Source organism: Condylostylus longicornis, unplaced genomic scaffold (assembly GCF_029603195.1).
Source record: "Condylostylus longicornis isolate FDR11 unplaced genomic scaffold, ASM2960319v2 ptg000049l, whole genome shotgun sequence".
Classification (NCBI taxonomy): Eukaryota; Metazoa; Arthropoda; class Insecta; order Diptera; family Dolichopodidae; genus Condylostylus; species Condylostylus longicornis.
Window position 1 is genome coordinate 1,163,457 of NW_026578018.1, and position 16,497 is coordinate 1,179,953.

Genomic DNA, 16,497 nt, shown 5'->3' on the forward strand with positions numbered 1-16,497 from the left:
GTTATATTAAATTCTTAAGAATTGGAAAAAGGATATACCTACGCATATACATAATTACATACTTATATATGTATATTTTTTAGCAAAGATCGGCATATTTCATGTCATATTTTATAGGTGAGTAACTGAACACTTATGAATAACTGAATAATTTGAAAATTTGTATCAGGAAAGTATAAAAAAATGATCGAAAATCTAAATTAAATATGTATGAATGTGTGTATATGTATAAATGAACATTTAGTAAGTAGCATATGGAACAGTTTTTTAATCTAAGTTTTAAAAAAATTCTATCAAAAATTAAAATCGTTCAAGCATAACATGAATAGTAAAATAAAGCAAAGTAAAGCACATTATTTAAAAATAATACAACCTATGTATATAAAAATAGCTGGGTTCCATTAAACAGTCTTTTAAAATATTGAAGAGTGAGTAAGTTTAATTTTTTGTGCTCCTGTTTAAAAAATAGAGATTGTAGTTGTTAAATTAGAATGATCTTTTATTTAGTGAGTATAACCATCTGGACTGTTGTATGTCTTTAAATAGATTTAATTATGATATCAGGGCTTTAATAGGGGCATTATTTAAGTATATAATCACTTCTAATTTGTATATGTATAATAAGAACGCGGATAAGCAATTTACTTAGGTAATAATAATATATTGTGTATAAATATTATGAGGGGTTCAGACTCAAAGTAGCCTCTTTCGCAGCAAGAAACAGATTTCAAAGAAACAAATTTTTTTTATTATTGCAATCGAATTTTAAAATTGATTTTCCGACATCAAAATTGGTTTTTCTCTAATAAATTATCATAAAAATAAAATTAAAAAATTTAGTTTCCAAAATTTTTAAATATTAATATTTTCGACATCAATATTTTTGAAAGCAAAGTGACTTGATATATTTTGCGGCTTATGCCACAAATTACAAAAATTTTTTTTATTACTTAAATTTTTTTTATTATATTGTTTTTATTATTGAACAAAATTAATTGCCCCTTATGAAGGCATGGGTGCGTTTCTTGATGCTATTACTTTAAATAAAATACTCTAATAGTTTATAAGCTTTTTTTAAAATTCGATACTGTTTAAAATGGTTATTTTTTACCAATAAATGCCGGTTGCGTCATTCTGCTTCTGAACTCGAAAATGTAGATAGGTGTATGTCTACTTATCTATTTATTTTTTCAATTAGCAAAATTTTTAACATAGTTATACTTACATATGAAATGTAACACTAATTAATATTTATTAACAAGTTGCAATGGGTTCAAGTTCATTTATTCAAAATTTTTAACGAGTAATATAATAACGAGTATTTTTAAAATGGATTTTTATATTTACTCTTCTTTCAAGCAATAGTTAAAGTTAAGTTCATATTTTTATATATATATATTGATATATACATAATTCGCCATAAGGGGCGAAACATAATGTGCACAAACATAAACGTGTGTAAAATTTTAAATATAAAAATATTTTTGAGTTTTGTTGGTTGTTTTAAATATTTTGTGTACAAAATGTTGCATATTTTAAAACACTTTCATTCATACCTAAGCAATATATCTATGTACGTTATGTAACGAACTTATAAAGGTATCAAGTAGCGCATTTTAGATTTTTAAATATTATTTTAAAACAGATTTATAAAATGTAAAATTTATAGAAACCGTAGGAATTTTTAAAATCTGTTTATCTGTTTATTCTGCTTTGAAAAAATTTTATTGACGACCTTCTTGCTTCTTAATTTGTATGGTCTTACAGTAACATTTTTCTTACAAAAATTATTAAATAATATCTATATATATATATTGCAATATTTTATATATTTTTGCCGCTTCTTAGACTACCATATCGCATCTTTACTATTAATTTCAAGGGAACTTACCTGCCAAAGTCTTTTTTATGAAATTTAAAAGAAACTTTTTAATTTAGGAAGCATAGCTCGCAGTGGAGCCATGCGTTCGCTAGGATTTGGCTTATCAAATAAGTTTTTGTAATTTCTATACAAAGAAAATTTTATGTTTAAGTTGTACAAAAGTACATTTGGATAACATTGCAAAAATAACGCATTATTTTTAATCCTCTAAAAAAGAGAACGTTTTGAAACAATATTAAGGTAAGAAAGTAAGAACTTATAGATATTGTTTGATCGGAAACAACAATTTTGCTATATAAATTTCTGCAATGTTAATTTCCAAAAATCTTTTAAAGTACGATCGACAAACCAACCCTCTTTCTATCTTGAATATTTTCCCATCTCAATATCGTAAATATAAAAATTCGTTATAACGGTAACTATACTATAACGGTACGGTAAATATATCATATGTATAAAATTAGTCATCTTTACTGACTAATTTATATAGAATTTTCCTTAGTTCTGTAAAAATTGGTGAAAAAACCCTACACATATCTACAATATCTAATTTATTAACATCATTAATTCGAAATAATTTACAAAACTCTAAGTTTCTCAAATTCATATGCTATAGTGACATTATAACTTTAAATGACGACACCTATAAATTGTTTATAAATTTTTATATTAAAAATTTTACAATTTCTAAAAACTTAATCTCTTTAAAATAAGTGCAATCTTATAATGACAATAATATTTAATAATACTCGTATGTAAATTTCTTTTAAATTCTTACAATAAATTATAATACTTGAGTATAAATTGCCGTGTGAACAATAAGCGTATGATTGCATGATTGCAAGATTCTCTTTCATTTCTAAATAAACATGTAAGAATATAATATGTATGTATGAGCGAATATGAAATATAATAATGATATAATATGTATATAAATTAGAATTTTATATTAAGTAATCGGTGGAAATATTATTTTATATAAAGTATTCTTTTCCTTCTCTTATTATATTGTAATATTGTTCAAGAGAAATTATCAGAGTCGGATTTAACGAAATTACTTGATGTTACTGCAATTAAGGAATTTATTAATTGAAATTTTTGATTAAGTAGTAAATATATACTAAAATTTTCATTGCAAATTACCATTTGCTTGATTACGCCAATATTTTGATGTACATATTATACACATTATATACATTTGTATACATTTTACAAGTACATTATAGCACGAACTGCTAGAGATTTCTTTTCTATTCTTATAACGGAATTTAGTAAACTATAAGAGAACGCATATCGGAACGCTTAAAATTTCAACTGAAACTTTATTTTCTAAGGAACAAATAAATTTCCAATTCTATATAAATGAATATTCTAAGTAATTGCCACTAAAAATTAAAAAAACTTCAATTTTCGGGCTCTTATTTTTTTAAAATCTTAAGTTTTTCGAAATTTTTGTAAAACATAAAAGTTAACGAAAAGTGTTTTGCTACCAAAAAGTATAATTATTTATTTTAATTCATAAAATTAGCAATTTTTTGTTCTTTTGCCTGAAAGTATGCAATTTTTCATTATGTAAATTAAAATTATATTTAATTATAAAAAAACGTATTGTTCACGGGAAAAGTACTATTTTAAAAACTTTGTTTTAATAACATTTAACATTGGACAAATTCCTAACTTTTAAAAGAAATGGTTCTAAAAACAATCATTCGCAGTCAAAGATGAAATTTTTGGAATTTTTTTCAGTTACTTATTAAAATTATGAGTTTTAACTTGAGATTTGACATCGTAATTTTTTTTTTCCGAAGGTCTTAACTATTCTTCAAAGCTGAATAACAATCAAATATTTTATTACACTATAAGGAAATTTTTCACTAATTGTTCTTTTATAACTTTAGTCTTAATTAAATACAAACATGAATTTGTATTATAGAGTTGATGAAAATTTTCCAAATTCCTTATTTTAACAAACATTACAAATATCTACTTATACATATATAATTACATATATAACACTACACATTTTATTATAATAAAAAGTTATAAAAATTATGAACGGGTTCAGACTCTGTTCAAGTTTATATTTTGTTCGACAGCAATATATCAAAAAATTGTGTACAATAGGCTTTACGAATTTATTTTTTTTCTTTCTTTTTAAAAGACTTTTAAGGTAATGATTTCATAATTTTTTATTTTTAAATGGAATTGAAAAAAAAAAATGTGTTTTTTATTCCTCTCTATTTTTTTTTTTATAAATTTTATTCTATATTTACGTACATATGTATGTATGTATATATGTAGGTATAATTTAAGAATAATATTTATTTTTTTTGTTGTATGAAAAAGATGTTGCTATAAACCAACATCCAAAGCTCTGGAATATTAAAAATTTTGCAAAAGAAAAAAAAATTAAAAACAAAAATTTGTGTACTTCTTAATTAGATAAAAAACATTTTAAATCTACAAAAAAAAAAAACTAAAAAAGCTTTTTCTAATTTACTTTTGTTATTTTTATTTCTTCATATAAATTTGTCATCAAATCCTTATGTTAATAATTAAATTATGTTTACATAATTTAGAACGAGTTAAACAAAAACGAAAAGCTCGTACAACTCCTAGAACTAAAGAGGGCAAGACGTAATGGGTTTAGAAAGAAAATAATTATGTACAATATAATTAAACCACCTAAATAAAAAACAAATATGCTAATAGAACTAACTGTTTAGCGTATAGCAAGCGAACACGGCGAAATTAAACAATTTTTTCATCTCATATTTTATAATTTTTTTTTATTCTTATTTTTTTGTCCATTCTTTATTTGCGCGAAACAACAATAAAATATAAACTTAAAAAAAAAAAAATAATAAATGAAACACGAGTTGATCATTCATAATTTTAAATTAAAATTTTTGTTGTTTGCATGTAAGTAAGATTTTTTTTTAATTTAATCACACTTTCAAGCACCTTAATGTAAAAATTTATATAATTTATTGTATTAATTTGCCGTTCAGTTGATAATGCTAAAAAATAATAAACTGGCATTCATGTTTTTTTTTGCCTTTTTCTACAAAACTTCGCTTGATTCTATCTGCGCCATTTCTTTTATTTTGCATCATTTTTTTCGGGCGCCTCTTACTTCTTTTTCTACTTATCTGCGCCATGTTTCTTTGGGTCTGCCTACTGTCCTTTCATTCAAGTTCACTGAAGTGCTTGGAACCCTGCGGATTCCATTCTGGGACTTTTTGTGGAATGTTATTTACTGGCCCTCGGAGAGTGTGGCCTATCCAGCCCCATTTCTTCTTTTTTATCTGTGCGTATAGTGGTTCTGTGCCCTGGAATCTGAGCTAATTGTGTAAAATCTGCCATTTTATCTGTGTGTTTCCCACCCATTTACAAATTGGACAAGTTCTCTAAAGTAGATTGGACAAGTTCTAAATTGGAAAAGTTCTCTAAAATAGAACTAAATTAACCAAATTTTCGCAAAGCTTTATAACAGTAAATACTATAATCGTTATTTACACTGAATGTGATCAGGACACTTTTTCGGCTTCAAAATTAATTCTGTCATATACTAGAAATACACAAATTTTACATAGCCAAATCAAGAAAGTGACCCAACATTATGAGAAGAAGATGGCTTAAATTAAGCAATACTGTAACTGCACTTTTAAAATTTATACAATTTCAAAAATAATTTCATCATACCTGTAAGCCTAATCGCATTTACGATACTAAAATTTCACAAAATAAGTTTAATAATATGTTCGCTTTTCTCGAAAAAATTTTTTTTGAAATCATTTGATTTTGGTGCAGCTATATGATATTACTTCAATTACATTTTCATCAAATCTCAGAAAATATTCATGTTTTAATTCTAGCTTGAATTTAACATAAACTATTTTATTAAAAAGGCCTGTATTTCAGAAAATTTTATTCGAATTATTGTACAAATCCAAATGCAGGTTGCTAGAAATTTATAGAGTCAATAATTCATATACAACTATCATAGAGTTAACACGGTCAACTCAACATATTTTTGTTTTCTTTTTTTTTACTTTTCTAATACAACAACTTCAAAATTAATAAATTATTTGTATAAACAATAATTAAGTGTAAGTTAAATGAATTTATCTAAATAATAATTTTATCTATGGTATATTTATTTTTCCTATTTTTAATCCATTAACATGACTCGTAAAATTCAAAATATAAAACAAGAAAATTTATAGTCGAAAAGGTTAAAATATATACACGCATTAAAGATTATATTAAATTGTACAACAAAAAAATTATTTATATTCTTGTGCTATATATAAAGGCAATATTATATACTTTTAGTTAAATTTTGTATATGAGATACACAATTAATACAAGAAGGTTCATAATTTTGTAATTTCTATACAGAATTTTTATATAAGCAATAAGATTTTATTATGTTATCCTTTTTGCTTTAAAATTTTCAAGACGATAGGTATAAGAAAATTTCTTTTTATGGTCAACCACCATAGTTATACAGAACTTTTCTTGATTTTAAAATCCTGATATTTCTTGATTCATCCTTAATATCTATAGTTATATCATAATTTTAATACCTAGCTCACCAGAAAAAAAAACGAGCTCTGACTTACTAGCTAGCGGTATGGAAATGGCTTTATTTGAAATTTAATGGTCCTCTTTTTCAATAGAAAATATTATTACTCGTATACATATTTTTGAAAATAAAAAAACCGTTTTTGAAAAAGGTCTAACTTTTTTTCTAGATAAAGAATTCATTAGATAATTTTCGTATAAAATAATATGGACAATAAATTACGATAAAGTTTGAAATATTTAGTTTTTCAAATACACAAAAAATTTGAGAACAATAATTTTCTTGAAATTCCTTTTGTTTGTCTGTCAAATTATAAAAAAATGAAAACTAACATAATTTACAATTATAGAATAAAAATTTTGCAGTAATTTATTCTTATTGTTGTGCTCCCACTATTTTATTTTGACCCGATTCTATTTAAGTATTTAATATGTAAATCATCACATCACTGTTCTTTGTGGAAATTTTTTTACTCCAAAAATCAGCCTTATTCTCCTAGACGCATCAAATTTGTGACTGTCACATTTTTTTTGTCTCTGTCTCTGTGACTGTCTAGCAGCGAAACTAGAAATTTTTTGATTTAAAAAAATTAGTAAATTGTTTTAAATAAATTGGCGACAGATGAAAGTATAAATAACTTTATTTGGTTTTTGGGTAAATTGGAGAGGTAAAAGTGATAAAGATTAAAATTTGAAATTCCTACCTATTAGCTACTTTTACACTAAAATTAATAAAATTATTGAATATTTCTATTAAAAAATTTAATTATACTTATATCTTCTTCATTTTCTTAAAATTTTATTTTTCAACAGCTTTTACTCGTATATCTCTGTTAACAACAATCAATCAAATATACACGACCAAATGTTTTTGCACAAAAACGTGACAATTTTCAAAAATACGTCTGGGAGAATAACATTATGGACACATTCTGTGAGAAAAAGTGAGACGCGCATCTAGTAGAATGACAAGTCTGTCATCCCACACATTTTTATGTGCGACTCGTATAGTAGAATAAGGTTGAGTATTGTGAAAATTCAAGAAATTAAATATGAAATTAATTATATATTTTTATGAATTGTAAGAACTTTTATTATGATATTCTTTAATAGGTTTACAATATTTGCAAATTGCAAGACAATAAAATATTAACGTAATTAAATTATATTTATTTTCTAGCCCATAAACTGCTAACATTCATACCCATCAAAGTATTGAGTTATCAGTTATTATATAATCAAATTATTTACAAAAATTATACAAGAGTAGAATTAATTTAAAAATAATTTTTTTTTTACTATGATTATTTATCGCCTCTATTTACATTTAACTTTAAGTATTTTCTTTAAATATTTGTTTAAAAAAAAAACCTTTTTTAAATTTATTATTTTTTTGCAATGCCAAATAACATAAATATATATTAACCTTATTATATAAATTGTCAATAACACAAGACAATAACAGAGTAATGGTAAAGATCACGTATTTGTTTTATGACTTACTTAAAATATATTCAAAACTGGATTCAGTATACGACATAATATTATATAGGAATTTTTGAATGAAATTTTATACAAAGGAAATGTAAAACAAATTGATATTGTAAAATTAATTTTAAAACCTGATATTCATAAATTAGTTTGTCGTGTTTAAAGTAGGTCAAATAGGTCTGAATTATTTTTATGAATTAATTTTCAACAATACCTTATGCACTTTTTGTTCTCTAATGCACTTTTCGTGAATTATTCTGGAAATTTTTTCGCCGCTAGATATAACACTGTTGAGATGTATTATCTATACATATACATATTTAATTCTAAATATATTACTCTCCATTTACATATATTCTTAAATTATTCCCAACTTAAACAAGTTAAACTTCATAATATTCTCATTTCTTAGCTAAATTAATTTAAATAAATAACTCTAAATATGAATTCATATTTATTAGATGTCTTTATATTTTTTACACCTGCAAAATAAATGACAATTTTAAAACATTACCTGGAAAAAGCTTTCCATTTACAAGTTCCTTCTAAATTCGCCGAAGTCCTTTGAGAGTATTACATTTATAAAAGTTGTCCGAAACTCATTTGTTGTACTCCCGAGGCAAGGTGATAAAATACAATTATAATATAGTAATTATACGAATCACAATAATGTTTCAGGAGTATTATCAAATCTCGTACACCCTGTATACTAAACGTAACTAATATGTTAAGACATATTCAATTTTTGTAAACGAAATTAATTACAAGATTTTTATGTTAATTAATAATTACAAATATTTTCAAAAAAAAATTATGTTCGTACATTTCCGTAACAGAAGAGAGACACCATTTTCAACGGTTGTTCTAAAGTTTTCAAAGTCATGGAAGAAAAAAAATTTGGTATAAAATAACAATAGCAGTAATCTATTTTTCTCAATAACTCCTAAACCAGATTAGATAGCATAATGACTCATATAATAAATTGAGTCTTAGTTAGCAAGCCTGCCAGCTGTGTTAAAATTGAAGAAACCTCAAATGTTACGTCACCTAGAAAATTAACGTTTTTATGAAAAATTAACAACAAAAAGTTAAAATTTAAAGGGAATATAGCTAATGTATATATCCTCGAGAAAGCCCTTATTCCAAATCATATTTAATAATGCGCCTGTCTTACACAGTCACGGAGTTAAAAACGGACTTAAAATTTCAAAAAGTATAAAAATGAGTCCAGATTGATTTTAAGCCACTGTAGCACCGAACCTACTGAGCTGTGAATATCTTCTCCATACAAAACTTTTTTGTCTACTCATGAGGGTCTATGCTATACCACGGTATATATCAGCGCACTTTGACACGAAACACCCTGCATTTAAATAATGTCATTAAAAATAACAAAAAAGCTGCTTAATGGCGTTTATTAAATATTTTGCAAAATAATAAAAATTTCAATGTCAGCCAAGTTTAAACTCAATAAAATAAAGCAATAAAAGCGGATAAATTAATTAAATTAATTTGTTTCGAAAATTTTTCTACATTCATGGATACATTTCTATGCAATAAAATTATTTACAATTAATATTTATCCTTTATATATAATTTATGTGCAATAAACATGAAAAACTGTTAACAAATAATTAATAAATTAACACCTTGACATAATAATTTTGTGTTTGAATCGGTTTGAAGCCCGAATCTACTAAGGCCTCCGTCACGGTTGGGTGATCTGCCCCCGATCACCGAAACTAAGACCCAAGAATACCCTTGTGGTTCCCATCCTACGGTACCAATGATACCACGATTCTCATAAGCGTATGTAATAACTGCTGAATGAACAATCGACAAATTAGGAATCAGACCCTAAGCTTTTCCACGGAAACACGTCTAAAGAGAAAATGTGTCTGTTTGTATTTAAGGCTGTCCCAATTTTTTAAGGTTTTTGAACTATAGTGAAAAACTAATGAAATTATATAGCTTTCTGCACTATTCTAAAAGAACCTTATTTCATTTGTACAAAAATTATTTAAAACCACAAGGCCTATAATTGTCCTAAGTTCAATTTCTTAGAAAAACTTAAGTTAATTTGAAAAAGTTCGAAAGTTTGTTAACAAATTGTTAACATCAGAAACAATAAAAATCAAATTTTGTATTAAACAAAGTTTTAAGATCTTTAAATTGGATACCTCAAAATAGTCTTAGCATACTTTATTAATCATAGCTAATCTCGAGTCAACGTAAGGAAATTACAGTTAAATCTTGTTCCGAGTTTACTTAACTTAATCTCATAAGATTACAATTAGACCTATATCTTCAATATTATAATTTAGCTAATTAAAATACTATGTACCGAAGATTCGGTTCATATAAAATATTATAAAAACAAGTAAAAACGTTTCAGTCGGTATAAACCGATTGAATTATACCCTGCACCTTTCGTTATTGTGTAGCAATTACTCGAACACGTGAAGACATTCTATAGAAACTTCACGGATATGTCTGACCTATTATTGGACATCCGACTGTCAAGTTTCATGAATCTGACTTTATAATTTTTCCAAATATTTAAAATTAGCTTTTACAGTTGTATGGCAGGTACCTGAACCTGTCAAGCAATTCCATCAAAACTTCATATATCTGATCTACAATCAGACACACAACTGCCAAGTTTCATGAATCTGGCTTTATTATTTTTTCAAATATTTAAAATTAACTTCTGGAGTTATATCGCAGGTACCCGAACCTGTCAAGCAATTCTTCTAAAACTTCACAAATATATCTGATCTATAAGCGGACACACAACTGCCAAGTTTCATGAATCTGACTTTATTATTTTGCCGAATATAAAAAATTTGCTGTTGAAGTTGTATGGCAAGTACCCGAACCTGTTAAGCAATTCCACTAAAACTTCACAAATATATCTGATCTATAAGCGGACACACAACTGCCAAGTTTCATGAATCTGACTTTATTATTTTTCCAAATATTAAGAATAAGCTTTTAGACTTGTATGGGAGCTACTCGAACCTGCCAAGCAATCCCACAAAAACTTTAGAAATATATCTGACCTATAATTGGACACACGACTGCCAAGTCTCATGAATCTGACTTTATTATTTTTCGAAATATTAAGAATAAGCTTTTGGACTTGTATGGGAGCTACTCGAACCTGCCAAGCAATCCCACCAAAACTTCAGAAATATATCTGACCTATAACTCGACATACAACTGCCAAGTTTCATGAATCTGACTTTATTATTTTTCCAAATATTTAAAATAAGCTTTTAGACTTGCATGGCAAGTACCCGAACCTGTCAAGCAATTTCACTAAAACTTCACAAATATGTCTGATCTACAATCGGACACACAACTGCCAAGTTTCATGAATCTGACTTTATTATTTTTCCAAATATTTAAAATTAGCTTCTGGAGTTGTATGGCAGGTACCCGAACCTGTCAAGCAATTCTTCTAAAACTTCAGAAATATATTTGACCTATAATTGGACACATGACTGCCAAGTTTCATGAATCTGACTTTATTATTTTGCCGAATATAAAAAATTTGCTGTTGGAGTTGTATGGCAGCCACCCGAACCGGTGCAGCTATCCCATTATAATTTTTAGAGCATGTGTAAAATGTAATTGGACACATGTATACAAAATTTTATATTTATAGCTTTATTAGTTTTCGAAATATTTAAAATAAACTCTTTGAGTTGTATGGCAGCTACCCGAACCCGTTGTCCGAATTAGTCCAATAACAATAGGGTTCGTCCTTGGCACAAAAGAAAAAACTTATGAAAGTTTGGTGTCGATAGCATTATTCGTTTTTGAGTTATCGTGCGATCGGACGGACGGACGGACGGACGGACGGACGGACGGACGGACGGACGGACGGACGGACGGACGGACGGACGGACGGACGGACATGTCTAAATCGACGCAGAATTTTACGCTGAGCAAGAATATATATATATGTCCATACCGCAGATGACTCCTTCAAGTAGTTACAAACTCCATACCAAAGTTATTATACCCTTCACGAAGTGCAGGGTATAAAAAAATACTAAAATAAATAAATTAAAAATAAAAAACAGTATAATACTAAATTAAGTTGTAGACTTCATTGAACTCCCATGCCATCTTTTTGCAAAAAAAAAAACTCTATTGTTGACGTTTAAGTTTTTTGAATGAATTTATTGTTTAACATCTTGGTAAACAATCATTTATCTTTTATTGACGTACAAACGACACAAAATAAAAACAAAAAAAAACATAATGATGTTAAATATCATAAAAATATGATTAAAAAATCTGAAAATAAAATATTTCATTCTATAGAAAAAAAAGCGCTTTACTTAATGACGTCTATCCATTTTTTTCTTGTCTTTTGAAAGAATGTTTTATAGAGTTAACACGCTGAGTTCCAAGCTTACCTACCGGTGAAAATAAAATACAACTTAAATTAAGTCCTATTGTATCAGCAAAAAGCATTCACCATTGAACAAATACATAACGATTTTGAGGGCCATGTGTATAACAGTTATAATTTAAAGAACAAAAAAAAAACAAAGAAACTAGATTTATTATTCTTCATTAGCAGAAATTAACAGCCTGATCGTGTATCTCGTTTTTTTACTCACTTACACATCAGAATTCTCAGTATTTTCTAATGGATGTTTAACTTTTCCAATAAGATTACTCATTTTCCAACGAAACCTCTCACTTTTAAAAACAAATTGAATAAATTTTGTGTACATGTTAGAAAAAAACAAGATACTCAATACGAAATAATTTTTCTCACTCGGAAATTACATTATACAAGTATGTATATGATAGTTACTCACTTTCTTCCCACTTTCCGAGGAAAATAGCGAGATGGACGATCAGGCCCTAAATTTATTTTACTTTTATGGAAATTTAGAAATAAAAATTTAAGTTTCAAAAATGTTCTTGTAGGTTTTTTTGTGCTTAAGTATAAGAAGCATTTTATATTTGCTCACCGCTATAATTAAATGGAACTCAACGTGTTAAAGTAATTTTATCTTATAAAATCATGAAATCTTTGAATGGTTAAACTATATATTATAGAAAATAATAAAATTAAAATATTTGTTAGTGGAAATTTCCATTATTTTGTTTAGAAAAAAAAGAAATATAGCTTTTAATCAATTGTCAATTCGGTTAAATTGTTCTATATTGTTTTATATGAAATCGTGATAAAAATGATCACTATTATAATGCAAATTTTTTTTAAGTGGTTAAACAATCTTTGAACCTTTTTTCAAACAGGAAACATTATGTGTATGGTAGATATTAATATTAAAATACTTTAAGAAAATGGAAATATTGGTTCTTCACTATCATATTTTCAAGTACTTTGAAAAGTACTCAAAGCTTTCTATAAATTTCACAAATTTGATATGAAAATCTAATTTGATAATTTGGATAAGATGATATACGATTATAGGATAATTGTTTTCTAAACACTTGAAATTTTTAAATACAATTCTTATTTAATCAGAATATTTTCAATATAATTAATTTTGTGTATTTTATGGTGAGAGAGCTAACCTTATAATAATTAAAATAAAAAACAATTAATTACAACTATAATATTAATATTCGATATTGAATCTGCATAATGAAAAAAATGTAGATTTCTCAACTAAAATATGTTACATATACATATACTTATGGAATTATTACTAGAGTACCTATTTTGTTTAGATTAAAACTAAAATGCAGATTCGATTAACTATATATGTGAATTAAGTTTGGAAGTCTACAAAAAATTTTAAATTTAGTTAAGATTCATCAATGTTATTAAAAAATTTTTGCATATTTTTGATTCGCCTAAAAGACACTGGATGGGAACAATAGAATATTAATTTAATTTAAAATGACAAAAATATTTTCCAAACTATTTTTTATTTTCTTTATAGAAATCTTACTGAAAAGATAAGAGAATTTCAATTTAGAAATTGACAAATTCAATCGATATTTCGAAATTTTTTGCATAATTATAATATATTGCATTTGGGAGAAATGAGAAATCTAATTAAAAGATTGAAAAACACAATTGGTAAAATGGAAATTCAAATCCGATCGAATCTTATTGCTAGAAAAGCAGAATATTATTTCAATTGTAACATTGTCGAGCCTTATTCAAAAATTCCTATTTTTTTTTAATTTATAATTTTATTTTATTTAATTAAAATAATTCATTTCATTCTTAATTTAAACAATTCAAAAAAAAATTGTCAATTTTTAAAATAATGACGATTTTTTTCTCTTTCAATAATTTGTCATAAAATTCAATTTAAAAGATAAATAATATTTTACAAATATGTCATTGTTTTACTCATTTTTTAATTAAACAAATCTCAAATAATATCTGGTCTAGTCTAGACCAAATTATATTTACTTTAGAGCCATACTTATAAGCATAAAAAAATATACAAGTATGCTAAAATTCAGTAGACTTTATGGTTATGAAAGATATACTTTAATTTTTGAGGTAAAAACTGATAAAGAACTGACAACAATAAGTTCATCTGATAATTATTTTTTAAGATCATAATTTTCCCATATATTTAATTTAATAAAAAAAAATATATACAATAAATGAAATTTAGAACAAGATCTTAATCTAAATATAAAGTTCATCAACAATTAAGGTGTTCTTAAAGCATTTGAAAAAAATAATTTTTATTTAATGTGAAAAAATAAAAAAAATAAATTTTTTTATAATATTTTTTTAACACAAATAAAACTCAAGTAGTTTGAAATATTTTTAAAATATTTCTTTAGTAAAGATTATAAAATTCTCGTTTTTTAATTGAAAGTTTTACGTTATTGTTAACATGTGTATGTATGTATGTAAATACATAACTAATTGTCGTATTCACGTGAATTTCAATAAAATTTTTTATTTTTTAATTTATTACCTTTTTTGTATTTTATAATTTAAAACGAGATTTCTAAATTTGTTTCGTAGAAAGCGATTTTTTCAAGTATATTCTAGAGTATTTATAAAATATCTCGTGATTTTAATAAATTTTTATAGATTTAAGTGAATGAAAAATTGCGTAAATACTTTAAAAAAAAATAAATATATATGAATAATTTCCTAATCTGATAATGGCATACAAATATATGAACTTGGTATTTTTATTGTAATATGATGAAAAATACGATTGGATAAATTCGAATTACGGTGAATTATTTTATAATATAACAGGTTATTAACACTAGATATACAACAATTTTTCACCTGCTGGCACTAGCGTTCTTTTTTTTTGTTGTCAATATTCGAAATTTTATATATGTTGAAATCGGTAAAATAACGGAATTTTATTGAACATAATAGTAACATTACAATTTCTCAATTTTCTTTGCCCATTTCGAACAAAAATTGAAAAAAATTGTAGCTTATCAGTTTCCGTATCAGTTCTCAATTTTTATAAATATAAAGATTGAGAACTGAAAATTTTATATACAAAGGAATTTTTCTGAGAAGTCCATTAATATAAGAAAAAATTTTTACCCTAAAATTATAATCGCTATAGACATTTCAAAAATATCATTCTTCGGTAATTTAGTGTGCTTTTGTAATTTCCGGGAACGCCGAAAGACTTATTCCTTGGAAAAATTTAAAAAATGAAAAAATGGTCGTTATCTTAAAATTATATGTTATGTTCCTTACCATTTGTTAGTCTTTATCCTGAGGATATACAGTTATTGTGATATATTTTGTTATTTATTGTTAAAAGTACTTTAAATAAAAGATACACTATAGGTTCTCCATTTACGTCCTAGATACATTCCAAAATTTTGGGTCATTAAATGTAAAGACCTAAAACAAAATCGGGACCCGATTGTTTTATGGATTTTCATTCGTTTAAGAGAAAGTATTATTTAACAAACAATTTAATTTATAATTTTATACACACATACTCTTATTTTTCTGGTATAGAGTGGAGCTCTAAGTACCAAATTTTACATATTATCATACATTATAAACCAGCACAATCTGTTGCGAACAGAGCAATTTCTTTATGTATACCTTTTAATCGCAATTATTTTTGGTTACGATATCCAGACCCAAATAAAGTACAGAACCAATTCTATTATATTATCTATAACTCAATTTGAAATGGAATATGAAGCTCTCACATATGCAACGATCTTATATAAAAACCACATAAGAAGTTTTTAAGAGGCACTTCGATCGCAACCTGGCTCTGAGACCTTTAATGAATTTTTTTATAATTTCGTAAAGGAGAAAAAAAAATTTTGAAAAGCGATTCAATTTCCAAAAAATTCAATGAAAAAATATAACCAATTTCAGTTTAATTTCAAAAAGCAAAAAATTTCAAGAAAAGTAGGTATTTAAGGATTAGTTATATCATAATACTATATAGAGTATATTTAGAACAAGATAATATATAAATTTGGCGTATCTATACAAAACTCATGTTTCTTAACTTTTTATAAATTATGACATATCTCTACGGATTATCATCGACATATAATAT